At 48.2% G+C, this 19,129-nt stretch overlaps 1 protein-coding gene across 3 annotated transcripts in view; it reads left to right on the top strand.

The window, feature by feature from the left end:
- Positions 1 to 12,824: 12,824 nt before the first annotated feature.
- LOC137521107 (dimethylaniline monooxygenase [N-oxide-forming] 2-like) overlaps positions 12,825 to 19,129 on the top strand; it is a 128,104-nt gene continuing 121,799 nt past the window's right edge. For all 3 annotated transcript variants that reach the window (XM_068239907.1, XM_068239909.1, XM_068239908.1), the window contains exons 1-2: positions 12,825 to 13,043; positions 17,869 to 17,962. The gene's annotated coding sequence lies outside the window, so the exon portion shown is untranslated. The remainder of the gene's footprint in view (positions 13,044 to 17,868; positions 17,963 to 19,129) is intronic.

Genomic DNA, 19,129 nt, shown 5'->3' on the forward strand with positions numbered 1-19,129 from the left:
ATATTTGCCTCACCTGTTATTTGCGTACCGAGAGGTGCCACAGGAGTCCACAGGGTTCTCACCCTTTGAACTCCTGTACGGAAGGAATGTCAGAGGTCCCTTGAAGCTGATCCGGGAGACGTGGGAAGGAAAAGGTGACCCCACCGACTCGTCCGTGATTGATTATGTCCTTAAATTCAGGGACAAAATGGAATCACTCATGGAGGTGGTAACTGAAACATGGCCCGGGCACAGGCCAATCAAAAAATGTGGTATGACCGCAATGCCAGAGATCGAGCATATGAGGTAAATGACAAAGTGTATGCGTTACTCCCAGTAAAGCATAATAAGCTGCACGCCGCATGGGAGGGACCGTACACTGTAGTGAAGCGGGTGACCCCTGTTACATATCTAGTGAACATGGGAGGTAGAAGGCAAAAAAGCTTCCACGTGAACATGTTGAAGGCCCACAGAGACAGAACGCAGTATGCTTTGCCAGTGTGTAGCCAGCTGGAACCAGGAGAGACAGATCCCCTTTTAGATTTACTGGCCGACACACGGGGGTTCGAAGGTGGGGTCAATGTCAACCCCCAACTCACCCCCTCACAGGAAGCGCAGCTGCAAGAGGTGTTAGGAAGGCATGGCCAGACGTTCACCAGTACCCCCGGGCGAACCAATCTCGCTGTTCACAGAGTAGACACAGGAGCCCATTCGCCCCTCCGGCAATCTGCCTATCGCATCTCTCCTGAGGTACAGGCAGATATGAAGAGAGAGATAGAGGAGATGTTAGAGTTAGGGGTGATTCAGAAATCCTGCAGTGCATGGGCCGCCCCAGTTGTCCTTGTCCCCAAAAAGGACAAGACAACTCGGTTCTGCGTGGATTACCGGAGGCTAAATGCCATCACCACCACTGACGCCTACCCCATGCCTCGCATCGATGAATTGTTGGATAAGCTGGCTGCCGCAAGCTATCTAACAATCATGGACCTGAGCCGGGGGTATTGGCAAATTCCTCTTGCACCCGAAGCGCGAGAAAAATCGGCATTTGTCACGCCATTCGGCCTCTTCGAGTTCACGGTGATGCCGTTTGGCATGAAAAATGCGCCTGCCACGTTTCAGCGGGCTGTAAACGACCTGCTGGCAGGGATGCCAGACTTTGCCGTAGCCTACCTGGACGATATTGCCGTGTTCAGCACCACCTGGGATGAACATCTCAATCACTTGTCGCAGGTTCTAGAGAGGCTGTCCTCTGCCAATTTGACAGTTAAACCAAGTAAGTGCCAAGTTGGCATGACAGAGGTACAGTATTTAGGACACCGGGTGGGAGGCAACACCCTGAGACCTGACATTGGGAAGGTTGACGCCATCCTAGCATGGCCTCGGCCTATCACCAAGAAGCAGGTCCAGGCCTTTCTAGGCACAGCAGGCTACTATAGGAAGTTTGTCCCAGCCTACAGTACCCTGGCCAAGCCCCTGACTGATGCCACTAGTAAAAAGCACCCCAAGATAGTCAGTTGGACCCCGGAGTGTGAGGCCGCTTTTCAGGCCTTGAAGCAGGCGCTAGTCAGCGCTCCTGTGCTTCAAGCCCCGGACTTCAGACGTCGGTTCCTGGTGCAAACCGACGCCTCTGACTACGGACTCGGGGCAGTTCTCAGCCAGGTAGACGAGAAGGGCGGGGAACACCCTATCCTCTACCTGAGCAGGAAGCTGCTTCCCCGAGAGGTAGCGTATTCAACCACCGAGAAAGAGTGCTTGGCGATTGTATGGGCCCTACATAAACTACAATCGTACCTGTACGGTCGCTCTTTCACGATCATCACGGATCACAACCCCCTTACCTGGCTGAATCGTGCTGCTGGAACCAATGGCAAACTCATGCGTTGGAGTCTGTCCCTGCAGCAGTATGACTTCACAATCCAGCATAAGGCGGGGAGTCGGCACCAGAATGCCGATGGTCTGTCGCGCTGCGGAGAACCCGTTCAGTAGCTACGCGGCACGTAGAGCGGGTCATGCAGACCCACTCTGTGCGTCCGTCTGGTAGGGGAGAGATGTGACGGATATTGCGAAAGTCGTGCGCGTAAACGCCAGCGATTTTCGCAATAGTCGTGCGCAGTCCCTGTCAGTCTTGGGTAAATGCACAATAGATGTCAATTTCCCTCTCTCTTACTGAGTACAGTAACCTCCCCCACATCCTGTGTCAGGAAAGAATTTCACAAGTAGCCAGACCACCTGGGGAGCAGCATTTGGTACATAGCTCATCTTTCCCCAAAAGGAAAACCAGCTCAAACTGGTTGAGATTCAAAATTTCCCTCCAAGCGTATAGCTTCACACAAAGGGAACGTTAACTTATTAATAATTCAAAATAGGTTTGTCACAGCAAGACCAAAATTACATTTCCTGATACCTAGGAAACAGGTCTATAATTCACATGAATTATCCTTCTCTAGCTATCAGGAATCAATTGAGAAACCGCTTTATCCGGCATGCGTAGAGCAAATTCGTTAGACTAGGCGTGTATAGTCTCATTTAATACAGAGTCGCATGCTGCTTATGAATATGGTCTCGGATCTGCGATGCACCCATCTGGGGCGGAATTACACAAATTATTAATAATTGGTACATTCCTTGCTCCAAGTCTGTGGGTGGTAACCTGACTTGCCAGGAGGTAACCCTGCCTCCAACACACCTACTTTCCAGGTAGTGACCGCCCCAAAACTCTGGTCAGTAAAAAGCGTTTGCAAGGAACTCCACCCAGTTCTTCAATTTACATCGACTAGGGAAGTCCAGACATGTGCTCACGGAAGAACCGGGCGCATGTTGTGTACAAAGGACTTTTAAGCTGAATGCCTACGTTTAAACTGGACTATTTTCTTGATGCTTCAAATGGACTGCTCAGCTAACTAAGTAAGAACTTTCTGTTTTATTCCTTTTATTTTTAAGCTCTGTGTTTTATATGTTAATAGGTGTATATAACTGTATGTAATGCATTTGTGTTATTAAACGTTTAAAAATCGTTTAGCGGTTATGACCTGTTGCTGAACATACACAATCGTACCTATTCTCCTGAACTCGCTACCCTGTGTTTAATAGAAGTATACATTTATAACCCGTATGCGAGAACCCGGCCCAGACATAACGATCTGGCCCAGATTCTTGCATACTGCTAGGGGTTACTAAAGTGTTCTCGAAGTCCTAGTAAAATTACAGTAGCGGGCTGTGTAACTCGCTTGGTGGCAGATCTTTGAATTGTATATGTGTGTGGAGTGATTCGGTTGGTATCAGAACGCTCCCTTCGCGAGTCAGTTCATCAAATTGCGAATGCGGGTTACCCTTCGTGATGAACAAATGACCGTGTAAGAGGATTTCTGACGCTGATCGATTTACCCCATCCGCAGACCGGCTCGCGGTCTGTGACAGACACACTGCAGATTTATTGCAGGATTTGTATCAGCTGTAACAAAGAAATGTTTTTATTTAAAGGTTATGTTGTTGTGTATCTTTTAGAGCAGAGAGGAAGTTCTGAGTTCAGGTCCACTCTAATTACAACAGAACATTCAAAGGGGGTCCTGACAGGATGTTTGCTACTTACCTGTTCTCTGTTTTGGATGGGCTTCTCTCCATTGCATTGCCCTGCCACCTGTTTGTGGCTCTGACTGCAGCCAGTCGCACAGAGGACAAAGAAGCAGCGCATGCTCTGGCCACTCGCACTGCCCTGCCACCTGTTTGTGGCTCCGACTGCAGCCAGTCGCACAGAGGACAAAGAAGCAGCGCATGCTCTGGCCACTCGCACTGCCCTGCCACCTGTTTGTGGCTCCGACTGCAGCCAGTCGCACAGAGGACAAAGAAGCAGTGCATGCTCTGGCCACTCGCACTCCCTGTAATTTCTCGCTCCTGCCCAGATGTGCACAGTAACCGAGGCCGGTACAGTGTTATGTATTCTTGACAAGTACCGGTCATACATCAGCGTCATTTCTCAAGTATGCATGCCCAGAACACTATCGTCTGCTGTGCACACCCGGGCAGGAGCGTAAATTACAGGAATTATTTGTTGAATGGGGGGCAGAGCAGCACAACTGAGATGAGCCCATTGAAACCAATGATCGCTAGTCAGAGTGTTGGACAATTTTTTTTTGGGGGGGGGGGAGGGCGCTTGGTGACTGCAAGCCTAGGGCACTGGAAAGTACAAATCCGGCCCTGGGGAGGAGCGGAGAGCGGCCAAGCACATGGCTAATTAATATTTACTGCACTCAGTGACGTGCAGTGTTTACTTCCTGGAGCGGCCGCTCTGTGCGGCGATTGGCCGGGCGGGACCACGTGATGCTGCATGCGTCCAAGTGTGCGCATCACGGACGCCATAGTGAGCTGCACAACGCGGCTCACTCTGACATCCACATTAGAGAGCACCAGGCGTTGCGTTAGGGGCACGTTATGCGACCATAACGTCCCCTAAAACGCAACGTCCTGGTGTGAAACCAGCCTAAAGCTTTTATTGATCGCGCGCAAAGTTTAAGCACTGCCGGTAGCGCGCAAAACGTCGCACCGGGTGCGGCTGAAACGGCGCATGGCGCAACGTTTAGGGGGCACCCGTTGCGACGTTTTAGGTGCACCCGGTGCAATGTTTTGCGTGCTAAAGGGCGTTGGGCGTGCTAAGGGGCTTTTAGGCGTGCTAACTAAGTTAGCACCCTTTTGTGAATCAAGCCCAAAGATTGGAAGAAAGTTGAAAGGCGGAGGAACAAATAAATGTTTTAACTGTTCACATGCCCAACTCTTCTTTAACATTTAACTACTTGTTAAACCCCATCTGAAAGAGAATAGAAGAGAGACAACACAGAAATGGACAATCCATCTTATATGTATACATATACAATGACAGATATAAAATACTACATCCAGTGGCGGACGTAGGCCTGTGCTGTCTGTGCATACTCACAGGGGCTCCATGTCATGTGGGGCCCATTTAGCTCCATCAGTCAGGCCCAGATCATCCTCTAGGTTTGTGTATGTCGGCAGATTGTGTGAGTTTCTCTGAGGAAAGTGAACGGCATGCCTATGTGCTCTGTAATGTGCTGCTGAAGATGTCAGTGCTATATAAATACATAATTATAGTATGGAAGGACATTAGACCATACAAATGCTAGTGGTTAGCATGTGAGCTCCTCTGAGGACAGTCAGTGACATGACTATACACTCTGTAATGTGCTGCAGAAGATGTCAGTGCTATATAAATACATAATTATAGTATGGAAGGACATTAGACCTTGAGTATAGTAGTGGTTAGAGTGTGAGCTCCTCTGAGGACAGTCAGTGACATGACTATGCACTCTGTAATGTGCTGCAGAAGATGTCAGTGCTATTTAAATACATAATAATAATAATAATAATAATATGGTAGGATATTAGACTACTCTGTAAAACGACTGTGGAAGATAACAGTGCTAAATAATAACAACAAAAGGTTTTTGCCCATTTATATTTTTACAAGTTTTGATCTATGACACTTCTGCATGGGGAGCAGTGATAATTGCTTGTGGCCTAGTGAAGTACAAGATATGATGAATAGGTGGAAAATATGTGCGACATTAATACAGTGCTTACAGATTGTAACTTAGGTTCACATACTTTTATGTTATTGACAATATTTGAATCGACCCATGATCTGTTATGACCACGCCCACTCACATGGGGCCCCTACATTTATTCTGCACAGGGGCCCACTGTTGACTTTGTCCGTCATTGACTAAAAATGACATTCCTACAATGTGATCTGTGTGATCTGAAGAAAAAAGGGTAAGGCTACTGAGGATGGATGGGGAGAGAGAGGTGCTTATTAACAGCCTGTAAGGGCCCAATCGGCTTTTTAAGTCGCTAGTGTAATGTAAACTATATGGTAGAATGGTAGAGATCTCACTGTTGCAATTACCGAAGATTTGTGGTAAACGCAAACGCAATACAAGCAGCATTTTTTGCGATTTTAGAGCTATCATGATTGCAATGTTTTTAAAACGTGAATCACAATTGCAAAAATGTATGGTATTACATATACGATAATCGCAAAAAAGCCAGCGTTTTGCTATCCCCAGTGTGAACTGGAAGAGTGTAAGGCTAATGAGGATTCTGGGGGTAGATAGGGAGAAAGGGTCAGGGAAGTTTCTAGGCTTCAAACCGGAAGGAGGAAGTGTGCAGTAGTGAGTCTTGCAACGCATCCAATAGGACGCGTGCAAGACGTTTGGAACGCAGGAAAGCCGACGGACTTATGGGTAACTAACCCCCTCTCTCCCAGCCACACAGCTAAGGCAATTAAGCCCCATTTAAAATCACAAATTAGAGTCCTTAGGGACTCGTGAGCTCCACGCCTGTTGAGAGGTATATGGAGGCTCAACCACCAAACAAAAGTTCTGGCAGCACCGGGAAAATGAATGTGTGCTAAGTCACTGAGAACAATGTACAACTAGAATTATGACCACAAATAGCACCACACCATTATATATCACAAAATATCACAGTTTTATTGATACAATTTATACAGCGCTATCAAGCTTAAAAACAATTAAAAACCCATGAGACACCACACTGCAATGGTTAATATATAATACATAATGTAGTAGCTGATGGCATACCAATAATGCTATCACCTGGGTAGTTCAACGTAAGAACTGCCACGGGGATTGAACCCGGGTTCATGAGATCATATTATAATAAAGTGCAAACACATATACAAAAACATTATACGAGGTTATGGATAAACCATATATAGAAAGTGCAACCTGCGAAAAAAAGTGCATATAGTGCAAGACCATACATGAAAATCTGTGGTAATTATAACCCATGATGCTGAAAAAGCTAAGTGGTAGGATGCTGGGACTGTATAGACAGCATGGAGTGCAGAAAAACGAGGCTTACATGACCCAGGAAGGATAAGACCATGGAGGTGTCTCAAGAATGGAGGAGGCCCCCGGCAGACTTCTCTACCGGTATCGCGGCAGTCACGCCGCTTTCTCAAGAGAGGTGGATCCTGTGTCAAACCGGCATGTATGCCAGGAAGATATAGCGCTAGAGGTGCGGTCACGTGAGCGCCAGACGCGCATCACATGATCCGCCCCCATTACGCCAGCCAATGCGGCGAAGAGGAGGCATCAGAAGGAAGCTAACAGTCCACGCTGGAACGCACAACATGTAAGTGTATGGGCAGCCCGGAGGGACAAGTAGTCCACATCACAAGAAGGAGAGTAGGATAACGCTGGAGCGCATCTGACGTAAGTATAAAGGCCCATACACACGGCGGATTATTGCGAACGACGGGTCGTTTGAACGTCTTGTCATTCAGTCGTCCGCACGCCAAATCGGGCCTCCGGGACCTGTCGTTCGAGCCCAGCTCGGGGTAACCTGCGTAGGAGGATTTCTCAGGCCCCGCTGGGCCGATTTTCAATTTTTTTTTCCCTACACGGAGCTAGCACTTTGCTAGCTGTGTGTTACGCGATCGCCGCCGCTACCTGCCAATTCGCCGCTACCGCGCCATTCTGTACGGGATTTCCTGCTTACTCTGATCGCCGGAGGCAATCCGAGTGGGTGGTGGGATGCCGCTGCTCAGCGGCTATCATGTAGCGAGCCCTGGGCTCACTACATGATTTAAATTTTTTTTTTTTTAAAAAGTGCTCTGCTGCCCCCTTGCCGCGGGAATTGGACCGGCAAGGGGGTTAAGGTGAATCAGAGGGAGCAAAAAGAATACAATGCCGGTATTGAATATAACAAAGCCAGCAGAAAAATATGATACAAATAAATAGACTCCCGCTCCTATATGCAGTAACTTCAGCATCCATACCTCTATAGCCCCATAGTGTAATTATATATTTATTAGCCTTATTATAGATAATACAATTTCATGCATATACAATCAATAACAATACACATATATATATATACACAACAATTACAACGGCAAACAAATTGCATTGCATAGAAATAGCAGGCAAACCAGAGTTCCAAAGGGTGTATAAACAACACCATAGACCATCCATATTTTGATATAAAGTTCTTTGAGGCAGTAATTGAATATCCAATCAATCTTAGTGGTATAAAAACACCACGTATCATCAAAACGATGAAAACTCCAAAGAGCGACGCAAGAATGATGATGGTCCATAATAAGAAATTCCCAGAGTCCTTGTAAAACGTCCATCACACAATATTCCAACAAACCCTTGAAACAATAGATGCACATGGATATATCTGAAACAGATCAAGAAGTAGGTTAACAATTGATCATGGTTTAATTGTTTTTAAGTTTGACAGTGCTGTATAAATTGTATCAATAAAACTGTGATATTTTGTGATATATAATGGTGTGGTGCTATTTGTGGTCATAATTCTAGAGGTATATGGAGGCTGCCATATTTATTTCCTTATAAGCAATTCAGTTGCCTGGTTATCCTGCTGATCCTCTGCCTCTAATTCACTTAGCCAGAGCCGGATTAAGGCTAAATGGGGCCCTAAGCAAAGTAACTGATTTGGGCCCCCCCATCATGTCGTAATAGAATCAGAAGATGCAGCTGCACAGCAACATGCCGCACAATCCGGGGCAGCCGAGCTACTGGTTGCTATGGGCAACAGCCCGCTTTCCTCTGTGGTTGCACAATGCAGGGAATAGCAGCGGCAAAATGCAGAGTGAGAGATGAATGGCTGGGACATTTGCACTCAGGGGCTGGGGCAACCCTGTTAAGAGGGCGCCAGATATCACAGCAGCAGCACTTTCCCCCTGCATCTCCAGCCTGGCAATAGCAGAAAGCTCTGGACACCGCCAAACCGGAAGCCGTTCCCCAGACAGAATTACATAACAACCACCACCACCGAACAACCAATTTCCTCCCAAACTAGACAGCCACCATGCAGCCTCCATCCCAGTGAATACGATAGTCCAGCAGAGAAGGCAGCCGCAGCGGGGGAGAATGACAGCACCAGATGACTCACATTCACCTATTGCGATCCAAGCAATAGAGGTCCCGTCATCCGGAGCCCATCTGTCTCCTCTAGACTAGAGTGCTGCCTCTCTGTTACTTCTACTATTACTACTTCCTACTTCCTGTCTGATCTGAGAATCATGAAGTTCAGAGCGAGCGGCTGCGCTGTAGAAGAGACAGATGGGTTTCAGATGACGGGCTCTCTATCGCTTGGATCATGGATAGGTGAGTGAGCGTTTGCCATCTGCTGCTATCATTCTTGCTGCAGCTGTGGTTCTCTGTAGGAAGGGAGGGAGGAGTGGGCAGTGGCAGAGCGCACAGTAGCAGGAGGGGGACCTAGGAGGAGAACCTGGCTCTGAAGACAATCAGCAGCGCACGGCATCATTTGACAAGACAAGACAAATAACATTTATATCGCGCTTTTCTCCTGGCGGACTCAAAGTGCCAGAGCTGCAGCCACTAGGACGTGCCCTATAGGCAGTAGCAGTGTTAGAGAGACTTGCCTAAGGTCTCCTACTGAATAGGTGCTGGCTTACTGAACAGGCAGAGCCGAGATTCGAACCCTGGTCTCCTGTGTCAGAGGCAGGGCCCTTAAAAGGACTCTGAGCAGTGCCTATGGGTATGCCTTTAAGCATACCCACAACTAATTAATTACATCCTCACACCTACCAGCATGATGTTTGTAATTATATCCCCCTGGGTTCCTTATATTTCATTGCATTGTGCTGAATCGAGCTGCCGACTTTGGAGAAAAGTCATCCTGTGTAATACAATGTAACTATGGAAAGATGCATATCATTTTGAAGCTCGCGATCAAAGTTGCCGTGGCCGTGATTTCGATCGCGAAAATAGCAAAAACTAAAAGGCATAGGGCGGCAGTTTATATATCATTGGAAAGAGGAGAAAGAGAGCTTTAAAATGATATGCATCTTTCCATAGTTGCTGCACTGCTCAGAGTCCCTTTAAACATTATACCATCCAGCCACCGCTGACAGGATGGTGAGGGCTGGTTTATGTGCTGATGGAGCCCCTTTGACTCTGAATGGGGGGGCCCCAAGCGACTGCTTTTGTTGCCTGGTCGGTAATCCGGCCCTACACTTAACCATAGACCCTGAACAAGCATGCAGTAGATCAGGTGTTTCTGCCATTATTGTCAGATCTGACAAGATTAGCTGCATGCTTGTTTCTGATGCAGATTCAGACACTACTGCAGCCATATAGTTTAGCAGGACCGGAGCAGTGCTCTTCAGCGCTGCTAGATTTGGGCGCCCGCCGGCGCCTCCATAGACTACAATAGGAATCATTCCTATTGCAGTGCTCAGTGAGTAACGTCGGCTCCGTCAGAAGACGGAGCCGAGGTTGCTTAAAAAACACAATAATTCGGCCTCCAGCAATCGCTGGAAGCCGACTTATTTCATTCCCCCACTATCCATGGCGGCCTGGAGGGGGAATAGTAATTAAAACGGCTCGGACTTGTGCAGAAGCAGGATCAGCCATATATCGGCTGTATCCTGCGCCCAAGTCTACCGGCGCCGATTTCAAATGTACTCTAGCAGGACTGCCACGCAATGTGTATTGTTTAAAAGGAAATAAATATGGCAGCATCCACTTACTTCTCACTACAGGTGTTCTTTAAGTTACCTGGGGCTTGTACCAGTTTCCTGCAGGGGACAGACCGATGCTCTGGTCCCCCGCAGCACCCTCCTTTCGTTCTAATGCACTGCCCTGGTCTGCAGGCCTCCTAATCGTGCTCCCATGGACGAGAGCGCTCTGCACATGTGAAATATGAAAAACGAAGTATTGCACATGCAGAATGCTGTTGCCAGTGTTTTGCAATCTTGTGAGTGATTTCGATTTTAACTCTTACCTGCGCGTTCGTTTTTTTGGTTTTTTTTACAGTGCTTTTCTTGGCGCTTTTGCAGAGCGATTTGTATTTTCACTTTCTGACTCAAGTCAGGAAATGAACTCTTTGATCCATAAAATAATAAATACAATGGGCTCTATTCACAAAGAGCCAAATTTTCCGCAAAATTTTACCGCTATATTCCCGCCAGCGGTAAACTCCGCATTTTTTCCACATTCACTAATATTTTCCGCATGTTTTTCGCATGCGGGAAAAAAGAGACGGAAACAGCCATTATTCATGCGGGAATCATGCGGTAAAAAGGTCGCATGAAAAAGTGTTTAAAAAAAAAAAATTAAAGTCCACCAAGCACAGCCCTTAGCCTCCACACTTCATTAAAGTCAATGGGATGCGGAATATATCACCTACTATTTGTAGGTGATTAAAAATCGGTAAATAACGATGAAATGATGCGCCTGAACTTTTTTTGAGAATTGATTTTTTATTGCGGAAAATACCGACTTTTGCGGAAATTTTTCCGCATGAATCCCGCACTTTTACCGCACTTTTTCTGCATGCGGAGAAAACATGCGGAACATTTTGAGAATGTCAACTTGACGGTGTTTTGGTCGCAAACTTCCCGCATGTACTTTACCGCATGCGGGAAGTCTTTGAGAATAGAGCCCAATGTATTTATTCTTAAAAGCGCTCAGGAAATCACTATACAAAGCGTATTTTCAAGCGCTTTGCAATTTCCCTATACCTTCCATTGAGGCAAATCGCCCTAAAAATGGTACAGGCATCGCTTTGGTGAGCGGATTGGAATCAAACCGCTCATATGTGAACACTCTCATAGGGAATAATTGCACAAAAGATTTTAGGGCGATTTTGAAAATCGTTGGCGCATAAAAAAGATCCCAAAAGCGCGCTTAAAAAAATCCCAAAAGCGCCCAAGCTTTTAAAGTGAAACTTTTTTTTTTCAGCTTTCAGTTCCGCTTTGAAGGGAACCTTATCTCAAAATAGTTTTATTTACCTGGGGCTTTTACCAGCATCCCGCAGTGGCCGTGTGCCCTCAACATGCTGGAGCAATGCTCCAGTCCCCTGCAGCAGCTAAGTTTCGTTTTCTGTGACTGGCCAGTCGCCAAGCTACTGCACCTGTGCGGCCCTGCCTGCTCATCTGCGCTCTCGCTCACATTGCTGTCCTGCGCATGCGCAATAAGAGAAATCGGGGTTGGTGACGTGAGCGAGAATGCGTGTCTAGGGCCATGCAGGCGCAATGGCTCGGCAATGAAACTTAGCCGCTGGGGGTGACTGGAGCATCGTTTTAGGATGTCAAAGGCACAGGTGACTGCAGTGGGTTGGTAAAAGTCCCAGGTTACTGAAAAGCTTTCATTTTTTTCTCCTTTATTTGAGTTAAAGGGCAACTAAATCAAGAGGTAAATGGAGGCTGCCATATTTATTTCCTTTTAAATCATACTAGTTGCTTGGCAGCCCTGCTAATGTATTAGGATGCTGTAGTGTCTAAATAGCACCAGAAACAAGCATGGAGCTAATCTGTCAGATGTGACAATAATGTCACAAACACCTGATCTGCGGCATGCTTGTTCAGGGGCTACGGCTGAAAGTATTAGAGGCAGAGGATCATAAATATGGCAGCCTCCATATCTCTCTTGCTTCAGTTGCCCTTTAACTCACTTCGCCAGGTTCGCAGCCTACTGCACATATGCAAAAGGCTGTGAAGGCGGAGCTTAAAATGGACGGGGACGGGGCTTATCGCGACCAAATGGGGGGCGGGAATGCTTTTCGATTTGGAGGCGGGGCAGGGGAACATTTTGGCCAATGTCTGGCTGCTCAGGACAAAGTCTGGCCCTGGAAATGACTGATCACGTATTATTGCTACCACAAGGAATTTACATCCGCTTTTTTTAAGTAATATCAGCCCAGGATGAGCGTCAAAACGCCAGAAACTGATTTCTGCTCTCAGAAATCTAATTCTATGGCATCTATTTTACCTTCACAGTGTCATTTCTACTAGCGGCCGCTAGGGGGAGCTCCGGGATGTAGCCGTCTCTACTATCAGGACAGCCGGTCTCTATGACTGCTTGTTCCTGGAGCCGGTGTATGTCGGGGCTGACTGAGAGCTCCTAGCTGTCGGGGATACGGAGAGAGGGTTGCACGTCTGTCTCCGCCGTTGCTGCTGCTCTGTCTGCGAGCCGAGGAGGTCGGTCGCGTGCCAGGATGACGTCATAGCTTCTACTGTGACGCAGGTGGGCCTCGCGTGTACCGCTGAGGATGGCACCTGCAGTGACACGTGACCACTGCTCCATCTGCTATTGCTGTGCCATGCTAGTGGATGGAGGGGAGGCATTATGTGCAACAGGGAAAGATGAGGGAGTGCGCCGTGCTGTATATACTGCTGCACGTGCATCATGCAGTTATGTATTCAGGCGTGCACATGCCTACCCACACTCCAATTTTACCACTGCCATGTGGTATGTGACTCTGAGCTTACTTGCATAATCTGTGTTTAGCATTCAAAGTCTGTTGGCCCTCATGTTACATGGAGGCGGTAAAAGTGGCTTGTGATTGGCAAATCAATTTTGGATGTGTGTATGCACCCTAAGGAGGCCACTAACTATCCAATTTGTAGTGGAAAAATTGTTTGAGCGCTCAGACATTCTGATTGGATTGGTTGTAAATAATCTGTTGATGGGCACATTCGATTACAAACAATTATAAAAAAAATAATAAGTTGTCCGATTGGATGTTTGTCAAATCAAAATTTGGCTTTTCTTGTTGGTTGTGATAGGAAGCAAAGATTGGTCTGTTGATGGTGTAGTGAACAATTTTTTTTTCCAATTAGAATTTATCGCTTGAACGATTTTTCACTAGAATTTAGATTGTTAGTGGCCACCTTTTAGTTACTTTGCCCCTCCCTCTACTTTAATGTGATGTACACAGGGCCCAACTGTTTAGAGTACTCTGGCCTCGGAGCAGTGCTTTTTAGCGCTGCTAGATTTGGGCGCAGCCATAGACTACAATAGGAATCACTCCTATTGCAGCGCTCAGTGAGTAACGTCGGCTCCGTCAGAAGACGGAGCTGGGGTTGCTTAAAGAGAGTCTGAAGCGAGAATAGATCTCGCTTCAGACCTCATATATAGCAGGGGCACGTGTGCCCCTGCTAAAACGCCGCTATCCCGCGGCTTAACGGGGGTCTCTGTCCCCCCAAATCCCCTCCGTAATGCGGGGGGGCGCTTCCGCATTGGGGCAGGGCTAACCGCCGCAGCCCTGGCCCATGCGCGTCTGTCAGCGCGTATCTCCGCCTCTCCCCCGCCCCTCTCAGTCTTCCTTTACTGAGTGGGGCGGGGGAGAGGCGGCGATGCGCGTCTGATAGACGCGCTGGGAGGCAGGGCTGCAGCCGTTAGCCCTGCCTCCAGGAAGAAAGAAATCTACGACCAACTTGCGACCAAGGTTTGCGGGGGGTGGGTTGGGGGTGAAGGGACCCTTGTGCAGCCGCGGGATAGCGGCGTTTTAGCAGGGGCACACATACCCCTGCTATATATGAGAGCTGAAGCGAGATTTAGTCGCTTCAGTGGCCCTTTAAAAAATACAATAATTCGTCCTCCAGCAATCGCTGGAAGCCGAATTATTTCATTCCCCCACTATCCATGGCGACCTGGAGGGGGAATAGAAATTAAAAACTTGTGCAGAAGCAGGATCAGCCATATACCGCTGTATCCTGCGCCCAAGTCTACCGGCGCCGATTTCAAATGTACTACTCTGGCATGCCCTTAGAATGTGGCTGCTTCTCCCCTCCCTATTGTTGCCTAGTAGGAGGCTCCATCTCTAGGCATTACTGCCTTCTTTCTGGCAGCATGATTATAATTCGAGCAAAGCTGCTGCAGCCATCATCTTGTTACCTAAGCTAGGCATTGTAACACTGGTCTGCCCTCAGTATGTCACTGCTGCTGCCCTCTTTAATGCTACTGGTGCTGTATGTATGTCCCTGTGTCTGCACACTGGCCTCAATGTTCAAGCCCTTTGCCCTTCAGCTTACCTCCTTGGTATGTCCTAGAAGATTGTAAGTGTATTGCGTCATCACGCTAGCAACATGTTAGTCATGTGCAATAGAACTTGCAGTGTCTGAAACAGCTGATAATCAACTGGTTTTGGAGACATGTGCATTTGCCCTGTAATTTTGCGCTGCACTGCCAGCAAGCCACATTGGAAGCTGCATAAAGGACTGTACCATTCCTTGTTTGGAGTGCAGCATTCTCCATACATAGTGCTCTATTGCTTGCTGTGGCACTGAAGTAAAGGTGCAGTCCGTACAGAGAATGGGCAGCGCGTACGCAGAAAGGAGCAGTCCGTCTGCAGAATTCTGCAATCTGTACAGAGAAAGGTGCAGACCTTTAGACAGCTTAAGGTGTGGTTTCCAGGCAGGGCAGCACAAAATGTAGGGCAAATGCTCATGTCCCTGAAATCAGCTGATAATCGGCTATTTCAGAGACTGAAAGTTCTTTTGCGAATGTGCAGGAGTAACATGGAGCAAGCGTGATGTCACAATATGTTATCAAAAGAACAGGGCGACAGTGCCGATCCTTTGCTTTTGATTCCATTGATGATCCTGGGAGCTGCTGGATCGATCGAGGCACATGGCAACTGTAAGGTGGTTGAGCGCACCAGTTGTTCTACTCACTGTGACACAATATGGTTATGTTATGACATTTAGGAGAAGCCAACTATCTAGGGCATACCGACACACCAGCAGTCTGAGTCGGCACATAGCTTCTGCAGCCCCCACCTCATCCACTGCAACTTAGGGTGCATACACACATGCTATTTTGATTGGCAGATCACTGTCCAATTTTACTACCTCCATGTAGTAGGAAGGTCAACAGATTGTGGATTGTATGCAGTGTTCTCCCCAGAAATTCTTTTCAGCCAGGTGGCATGACAAAGTAGCCGGGTGGGGAAGTAAGGTCCCTTTTACACTAGGAAATGCAATCGCGAAACCTACAATTTCCACTACCCGCGATTGCAACATATAGCTGCCGGGAACAGAGCACGATCGCCCACCAATTACGATTCAGAAAAAAACGACGAATGCTAGTGGGAAAGGAGCACGGCGATTAACATGTTATCATGGTGCTCATTGTGATCTGCAAAACTGCTGCAATACGCTTTCTGAAGCAGATCGCAGCTAGTGGAAAAGGGCCCTAAGGTCAATATAGTGCATTGTAATATACTGGGGCACATTACTGAGCACAGAGCAGTGTAGTATATTGGGGTACTTTTAGAGAAGAGAGGAATGAGCAGAGCAAGAGTAGAGGAAAGGGAGAGCAAGAAGAGAGAGAAGGTGAAAGACAGCAAAAGTGAGAGTTTGACCCCATGGGATTGTGGTTGTGGTCAGTTTGGCTGGCTTGCAGCTGTTCGACATCATAGTAAGTAGAACCAGGGCGCTAGTGTGAGATGCAGGTGGAGCAGGGCCCAGCAGCCAAGGGGCCGGAAGGGCCGCAGAAAATTCAACAGTGAAGGGCCTAGCTTCAGCCATGGCACCTATGCAGAGCTCAGTGCCCAGCAATGGATAGGTGTGCCAGTACATTATATATTATACATTTATATATGGGATGTGGATGTATATACTGATATAAATATACACCTGATGACAGATATACGTCCTGCTACATATGGACAGATATTAACCTAATGATGCAGCATGCTCTCATATATGCCCCATCCATCATGCACATGATTTGTCATGCATGATGACACAGGAGGGTCTGCACAGCGACAGCTGCATGATGACACATGGGGGCTGCATGGTGTGACATGGGGGTTGCACGATGACACATGGAGGCTGCATGATAAGGGGTTGCATGTTGAGTCGGTGACACATGGATGATGTTGACACTGGGGGGCTGTATGATGAGCGACTGCATGGTGACCGTGACACATGGGGGTTGCATGATGATACACAGGGGCTGCAAGATGAGAGGCTGCAGGTGTCCCCTCCCCCTTAGAATAAGATGATTAAACCTTTTGGATGGTTTGCTGGGTGACCTCTCCCTTCCCCCTGGGTCTGGCTGAAGCAAAGGCCACAGACATGCTCCCCCTGGGCCCCGGCGCACCTCTGATCCCAGCTGTCAGCACAATCAATTATTCTAGATATTCCTAATAACTGCACCTTATTACTAGCCAGAGGATTCTTCTACGCAGCAGACAGGGGGAGCCGGTGCTAATGGTACGGTCCGTTCCCACTTTCACACGCTGAATGGCGTCAGGTGGGGTCTTGCATACCTGGAAACAGTAGCAATGGATTTCCGATGCGGAGGGCCGGGCACGTGGGTGGCCAGAGTGAGGCAGTGAGGTTCCTGGGTCCGCGGTCGCAACCACGTGTGTGGCGGCCACTCAGCTGCTGAGGCTCAGTGTTGTTTCCCAAGCGAGCCTCCGACTTCCCCAGCTTGCGTCCTGGCAGCCAAGTGGTGCGACTGCATGGTTGCAATGAGCGATGTTCTGGCGTCTCGTGCTTGAAGCTGGGAGCCCGGTGCAGCTGGTGGTCGACTTCCCTTGCTGTCCTTGATGCTGAGGTGCTGCCGGGGGCTGTCTTCTGGTCCCTCCATGTGCCAGTAGCCATCCTAGGGCTCAGCTGATCCGGTACTGCAGCCGACTTTCCAGTCTATGCGGGTAGCTGTCCCGTAGCCGGCTCCTGCAGCACAGATACACAGTGCGCCCTGGATGTCCAGTAAGCCCCCCCGCCTCCATCCCGTGAAAAGGAGATAGTGCTGTGGGAAGGAAAGGGCATAGAAGGGCCAGAGTGCCTGTGTGTCACGCAGCCCTCTTACGGCGCCGGCGTGTATTAAAAAAAAGTCCTGCCTGACTTTTGCCAGCCGGGCGGGGATTTAAAACACCCGGGCGGCCCGCCCACCTAATTAGGCCTGGGGAGAACACTGTGTATGAACAGATTGTGCAGGTAAGCTCTTATACCACATGGAAGTAGTAAAATTGGCCAATCAAAATTGCATGTGTGTGTACCAGGCTTTAGCATGGACATTAACTGCTTTCTGAACTCACCACCTATCATTTGCCCAGGTCTGGATGAAGAAAGAAGAGCCTGTGGTGACCAGTCCCAGCGCAGTGGTGGCCTTCGACAGCTTGACCATGACGCCTGGTGAGGGATCGCTTGGTAAGTATGGTGCACTGCTTTTTGCCCACTGCCACTTCTCATTAGATGGATATTTATTTATTTTTTGTTCAGTCACTGTGGGCCTGATTTGCAAAACTTGGCGAGCATTGATAAAGGATACCACAACCGAAGGGTTGTGGTAAAAATGATTGCAGCACTGTGTAGGTAGTAATCAGCACATACCTGCTCATCCTCCTGCCCCCCTCCATCTGCCGCCGTTCTCACTTTATACATGCCGGTGTGCGGCTACTTTACTGAACTTTGCCCCGGACATACTGCGCCCTGTGTGCGCAGTATGTCCTTCCCCCTTCACTTCTGGCCGGCGCACAGTGCGAGACTCAGAAGCACGCTGACCCCTCTGTGCTGCGTGTGCGCTCCATTACACCGAGCGTAACATGCTAATCATGCTGCAATCATTTTTACCACAACCCTTCGGTTGTGGTATCCTTTAATGGGGGAACAAATCCTTTGTACTTACTTTTATTCATATTGTAGATATTGCTGCAAATGCTCGGGCCTCCATCTTTGCCGCATTGATGGCATTGTGACCTAAAGCACAGATACTTACCTATAAAGAGGGAAGTCTATGGATCCTGCAGAGTTTTCCCATGTCCTCCTCCAGACCTTCCCCGTTGCCCAGTACCCTCTTGAAGTCCAGATCTGCGCTCCCCTCTGAGCAGTAGCACCTTGTAAAGGTAACCTTAAGTCAAAAATAAAAAATGAGTTTTACTCACCTGGGGCTTCCCTCAGCCCTCTGCAGCTGATCGGTACCCACGTAGAGTCACTCTGATGCTCCTGGACCTACTTCCGGTTTCGCCGTCACCAGCCGTCAAGCTGGGAACGCGAGTGATTCTTCGTGTTCCCAGCTACAATAGCACCCCCTATACTGTTATTGCGGCAAGGAAGGGTGCTATTGTAGCTGGGAACGCAAAGAATCACCCGCGTTCCCAGCCCGGAAGTAACCGCCGGCTGGTCCAGGAGCATCAGAGCGACTCTACGTGGGTACCGATCAGCTGCAGGGGGCTGAGGGAAGCCCCAGGTGAGTAAAACTCATTTTTTTATTTTTGACTTAAAGAGTAACTGTTAGCCCCCAAAGTGAAATTTAAATCTCTACAGCAATGTTTTATTTAGTATTAAAGTGATCCAAAAAGCCAATGCAGAACTTAA

Source organism: Hyperolius riggenbachi, chromosome 6 (assembly GCF_040937935.1).
Source record: "Hyperolius riggenbachi isolate aHypRig1 chromosome 6, aHypRig1.pri, whole genome shotgun sequence".
NCBI lineage: Eukaryota > Metazoa > Chordata > Amphibia > Anura > Hyperoliidae > Hyperolius > Hyperolius riggenbachi.